Source organism: Myodes glareolus, chromosome 1, assembly GCF_982192425.1.
Source record: "Myodes glareolus chromosome 1, mMyoGla1.1, whole genome shotgun sequence".
NCBI classification, from domain to species: domain Eukaryota; kingdom Metazoa; phylum Chordata; class Mammalia; order Rodentia; family Cricetidae; genus Myodes; species Myodes glareolus.
This window is the reverse complement of record NC_142026.1, coordinates 78,530,477-78,536,835: the sequence shown is the minus strand read 5'-3', so window position 1 is coordinate 78,536,835 and position 6,359 is coordinate 78,530,477.

Sequence of the window (6,359 nt, the reverse complement as noted above, 5' to 3'; positions counted from 1 at the left end):
AAGGAGGTTGAGCATGACCTTAAGTGCCTTTTGGCCATTCGGAGTTCATCTGTTGTGAATTCTCTGTTCAGTTCAGTACCCCATTTTTTAATTGGGTTAGTTAGAGTTTTAGTGTCTAGTTTCTTGAGTTCTTTGTATATTTTGGAGATCAGACCATTGTCTGATGAGGGGTTGGTGAAGATCTTCTCCCAGTCGGAAGGTAGCCTTTTGGTCTTACTGACAGTGTCCTTTGCTTTACAGAAGCTTCTCAGTTTCAGGAGGTCCCATTTATTCATTGCTTCTCTTATTGTCTGTGCTACTGGGGTCCGACCTAGGAAGTGGTCTCCTGTGCCTATATCTTGTAGACTACTTCCCACTTTCTCTTCTATCAGGTTCAAAGTGGTCAGATTAATGTTGAGGTCTTTAATCCATTTGGACTTGAGTTTTGTGCATGGTGATAAATATGGATCTATTTTCATTCTTCTACAGGTTGACATTCAGTTATGCCAGCACCATTTGTTAAAGATGCTTTCCTTCTTCCATTGTATACCTTTAGCTCCCTTGTCAAATATCAGGTGTTCATAAGTTTGTGGGTTAGTACCCGGGTCTTCTATTCGATTCCATAGGTCGAATTCTCTGTTGTTATGCCAATACCAAGCTGTTTTCAATACTGTTGCTCTGTAATAGAGTTTGAAGTCAGGGATGGTAATGCCTCCAGAAGTACCTTTGTTGTATAAGATTGTTTTGGCTATCCTTGGTTTTTTGTTTTTCCATATAAACTTGATTATTGTTCTCTCAAGGTCTGTGAAGAAGTTTGATGGAATTTTGATGGGAATTGTGTTGAATCTATAGATTGCTTTTGGTAAAATTGCCATTTTTACTATGTTGATTCTCCCAATCCAAGAGCAGGGGAGATCTTTCCATTTTCTGGTATCCTCCTCAATTTCTTTCTTCAAGGACTTAAAGTTCTGGTCAAATAGGTCTTTCACTTCCTTGGTTAGAGTTATTCCAAGATATTTTATGCTATTTGTGGCTATCATGAAAGGTGATGTTTCTCTGATTTCCCTCTCTGCTTCTTTATCCTTTGTGTATAGGAGGGCAACCGATTTTTTGGAGTTGATCTTGTATCCTGCCACATTACTAAAGGTGTTTATCAGCTGTAGGAGTTCTTTGGTAGAGTTTTCGGGGTCGCTTATGTACACTATCATATCGTCTGCAAATAACGAAAGTTTAACTTCATCCTTTCCAATTCGAATCCCCTTGATCCCCTTATGTTGTCTTATTGCTATTGCTAGGACTTCAAGCACTATATTGAAGAGATATGGAGAGAGTGGACAGCCTTGTCGTGTTCCTGATTTTAGTGGAATGGCTTTGAGTTTCTCTCCGTTCAATTTGATGTTAGCTGTCGGCTTACTATATATTGCTTTTATTATATTTAGGTATGATCTTCGTATACCCAATTTCTCCAACACCTTTATCATAAAGGGGTGTTGAATTTTGTCAAATGCTTTTTCAGCATCCAATGAAATGATCATATGGTTTTTTTCTTTCAATTTATTTATATGATGGATTACATTGATAGATTTGCGTATGTTGAACCAGCCCTGCATCTCTGGGATGAAGCCCACTTGATCATAACGGATAATTTTTCTAATGTATTCCTGGATTCGGTTTGCCAGTATTTTATTGAGTATTTTGGCGTCAATGTTCATGAGTGAGATTGGTCTGTAATTCTCTTTCTTGGTTGTGTCTTTGTGTCGTTTTGGTATCAGGGTAACTGTAGCTTCATAAATAGAGTTTGGCAATGATTCTTCTGTTTCTATATTGTGAAATACATTAAGGAGTATAGGTATTAGCTCTTCCTGGAAGTTCTGGTAGAATTCTGCATTGAAACCATCTGGACCTGGGCTTTTTTTGGTGAGGAGGTTTTTGATAACAGCTTCTAATTCTTCGCGACTAACAGGTTTATTTAGATTGTTCACTTGATTTAACTTTGGTAAATGGTATTTATCTAAAAACCAATCCATTTCTTGAACATTTTCTAACTTTGTGGCATATAAACTCTCGTAGTAAGATCTAATGATTCTCTGAATTTCCACTGTGTCTGTTGTTATGTCCCCCTTTTCATTTCTGATCTTATTAATTTGAGTGTTCTCTCTCTGCCGTTTGATTAGTTTGGCTAGGGGTTTGTCAATCTTCTTGATTTTCTCCAAGAACCAACTTTTTGTTTCGTTGATTTTTTGGATTGTTTTCTGTGTTTCTATTTTGTTGATTTCAGCCCTCAGTCTGATTATTTCCAAACTTCTACTCCTCCTGGGAGAGTCTGCTTCTTTTTTTTCCAGAGCTTTTAGGTGTGCTGTTAAGTCTCCAATATATGCTTTCTCCGTTTTCTTTAATTGGGCACTTAGCGCTATGAACTTTCCTCTTAGAACTGCTTTCATTGTGTCCCATAGGTTTGAGTATGTTGTGTCTTTATTTTCATTAAATTCAAGGAAGACTTTAATTGCTTTCTTTATTTCTTCCTTCACCCAAGGATGATTCAGTAGTTGACTGTTCAACTTCCACACATTTGTAGGCTTTCTGGAATTCGAATTGTTATTGAGTTCTAACTTTATTCCGTGGTGATCCGATAAGACACAGGTGATTACTAATATTTTTTTTGTATCTGTGTAAGTTTGCTTTGTTACCGAGTATGTGGTCAATTTTCGAAAAGGTTCCATGAGCTGCAGAGAAGAAGGTATATTCTTTCCTTTTTGGGTAGAATGTTCTGTAGATATCTGTTAAGTCCATTTGATTCATTACCTCTAGCAATTCTCTTATTTCTCTGTTCAGTTTCTGTTTGATTGATCTGTCCATTGGTGAGAGAGGTGTGTTGAAGTCTCCTACTATTAGTGTGTGTGGTTTGATGACTATCTTGAGTTCTAAAAGTTTTTCTTTTACATAAGTGGGTGCTTTTATATTAGGGGCATAGATATTCAGGATTGAGACTTTCTCCTGATTAATTGTTCCTGTTAAGAGTATGAAATGTCCCAGTGTCATTGTCCATGGCTTCTCAGAAAGACTCCGGGCCAGCCACATTCAGAGAATCCGGCCACATTCAGAGAATCTCGTTGGATCACGTGCTCATTCAGTCTCTGTCCAACTGCCCTTGGTAAACTCTCATTAGATCCGACCCCTTGTATCAGTGGGTGATAGCATCCCTCGCTTTTGGGATCCAGTCTGTTTGGATACTCACCTTCCTGGACCTGGAGGGAGGGGGGACGAACTTGAACTTTCCACAGGGCTGGAAACCCTGACTGCCCTTAGGGACAAAGAGGGAGGAGGAAAGGGAGGGGGGGAGTTGGAGGGTGTTGGGAAGAGGGGCGTAAATGGAAACTTTTATAATTTAATAAAATTACTTTAAAAAAAAGAGTATGAAATGTCCATCTCCATCTCTTTTGATTGATTTTAGTTTGAAGTCAATTTTGTTAGATATTAGAATGGCCACACCAGCTTGTTTGCTTGGAAAACCTTTTCCCAACCCTTTACTCTGAGTAGATGTCTATCTCTGTGGTTGAGGTGTGTTTCTTATAAACAGCAGAATGTTGGATCCTGTTTTCTTATCCAGTCTCTAAGTCTGTGCCTTTTTATAGGTGAGTTGAGTCCATTAATATTAAGTGATATTAATGACCAGTGGTTGTTGATTCCGTTTATTATTTGTGTGTGTGTGTGTGTGTGTGTGTGTATGTGTGTGTGTGTAGTAGAGTTTGTGTGTTTCTCTTCTTTGAGTTGCGGTTGTGAAGGATAGCTAGATGTCTGGGTTATTGTAGGCAGTGATGGCAGTGTTGGATTCCTTGGGTTGCGATTTTCCTTCTATTACTTTCTGTAGGGATGGATTTGTGGCTACATATTGTTTAAATTTATTTTTATCCTGGAATATTTTGTTTTCTCCATTGATAGTGAACGATAGCTTGGCTGGGTATAGTAGTCTGGGTTTGCATCCATGGTCTCTTAGTTTCTGCAGTACCTCTATCCAGGATCTTCTGGCTTTCATGGTTTCCATAGAGAAGTCTGGTGTAAGCCTGATAGGTTTACCTTTATAAGTCACTTGACCTTTTTCCTTTGCAGCTCTTAATATTCTTTCTTTAATCTGGATGTTTTGCGTTTTGATTATTATATGGCGACAGGACTTTTTTTTTGATCCAGTCTATTTGGCGTTCTGTATGCTTCTTGAACCTTCATAGGAATATCATTCTTTAGATTGGGAAAGTTTTCTTCTATAATTTTGTTAAATATATTTTCTGGGCCTTTGATCTGCAGTTCTTCTCCTTCTTCAATCCCTATTATTCTTAGATTGTTTTTTTTATTGTGTCCCAGATTTCCTGAATGTTTTGTGAAGAGAATTTGTTGAATTTGCCGTTTTCTTTGACCAGAGCATTTATTTTCTCTATGGTATCTTCAGAATCTGAGATTCGTTCTTCTATCTCTTGTATTCTATTGGTTATGCTTGATTCTGTAGTCTCCGCTCGTTTACCTAGGTTTTCCATATCCAGCCGGTTCTCGTTTTGTGTTTTCTTCATTGCCTCCATTTCAGTTTTCAATTCTTGGACTGTTTCCTTTACTTGTTTGATTGTTTTTTTCTTGGTTTCTCAGGGTATCATTCACGGATTTACTTATTTCTTCAAACTTTTTGTTATATTTCTCATCCATTTCTATAGTCATTTCTTCAAACTTTTTGTTATACTTCTTGACCAGTTCCTTAAGGGAGTTATTCATATCCTGTTTAAGGGACTCTATTGCTTTCATAATGGCACTTTTTTCCACTTCATCTGGGTTAGAGTGTTCAAATCCTTCTGTTGTAGGGTCGTTGGGATCTGGTGTTTTCATGTTGTTTTTCAGATTGTTGGAGGAGGTCTTGCCTTGGCGTCTGCCCATCTCTTCGATCAAATGCTCTCTATTGGAACTTCTGGTATCGGGTCAGGTTCCCTTGTTGGGCAGGGAGTTCACTGATAGAATGCCTACCTTTCCCCAGGCAGGCTATTGAAGCACAGGCACTCCCTCTTTCCGGGATGCGCCTACAGAGCAGGCCCAGTGTGCAAGGAAGCTGAGCTGGGGAAATTTTATGGCCCCAGTGGGAGGGGAGAAATATAGAAATTTGTACCTGGATGGAAGCTGGGATGGCAGGCGGGAGAGCTTAGCAGGGTGGAACCAGCACTGCAGGTTGACCTGGGAGTCTATGGGGTCGGGGAAAGTCCGACGGGCCTGAATCACACTCACCCCTCCGATGGCCCACTGGCTGGAGGCTGGGATGGCTGGCGGGGGCGCTAGCAGGGTGGAGCCAGCAGAGCAGGCTGGCCTAGGAGCTTATGGCGTCGGGGAAAGTCCGAGCTCCTCCTCACCGGGCCCCTGCTGCAGGCCCGAAGCAAACTCACCCCTCAGATGGCCCTCTGGATGGAAGCTGGGATGGCTGGCGGAGCGCTAGCAGGGTGGAGCCAGCAGAGCAGGCTGACCTGGGAGTCTATGGGGTCGGGGAAAGTCCTAGCTCCTCCTCGCCGGGCCCCTGCCACGGGCCTGAATCACACTCACCCCTCCGATGGCCCTCTGGATGGAAGCTGGGATGGCTGGCGGGGACGCTAGCAGTGTGGAGCCAGCAGAGCAGGCTGACCTGGGAGTCTATGGGGTCGGGGAAAGCCCTAGCTCCTCCTTGCCGGGCCCCTGCCCTGGGCCTGAATCAACTCACCCCTCAGATGGCCCTCTGGATGGAAGCTGGGATGACTGGCGGGGAAGCTAGCAGGGTGGAGCCAGCAGAGCAGGCTGACCTGGAAGTCTATGGGGTCGGGGAAAGTTCTAGCTCCTCCTCGCCGAGCCCCTGCCGTGGGCCCAAATCACACTCACCCCTCAGATGGCCCTCTGGATGGAAGATGGGATGGCTGACGGGGAAGCTAGCAGGGAGGAGCCAGCAGAGCAGGCTGACCTGGTAGTCTATGGAGTCGGGGAAAGTCCTAGCTCCTCCTCACCGGGCCCCTGCCACGGGCCCGAATCAACTCACCCCTCAGATGGCCCTCTGGATGGACTGTGTTAAGGTTTTTAAACTTACATGAATGTGTTTTGTCTCTTAAGATGATCACAAGCCTATGATAGACAAGCTAACAAATATAAGTAAATGAAAAATGCCTTACCATGTGAACACTTGGTTTTTAGGTGGTAGTTTCCTGTCAGAATGTTATGAAATATCTGAATAATGGAGACTCAAAGGAGGAAGTACACTAATAGTGGCAAGTTGTGAGAGTTTATACCCCACTTCCACTCCCCTCCTCTTTGATTGCTGTGTGCATATAACTGTCAGTTCTTCACTTCCTATTCTGGTGATCACTTGTCATCCTTCCCTCCCCTTCTGGAAA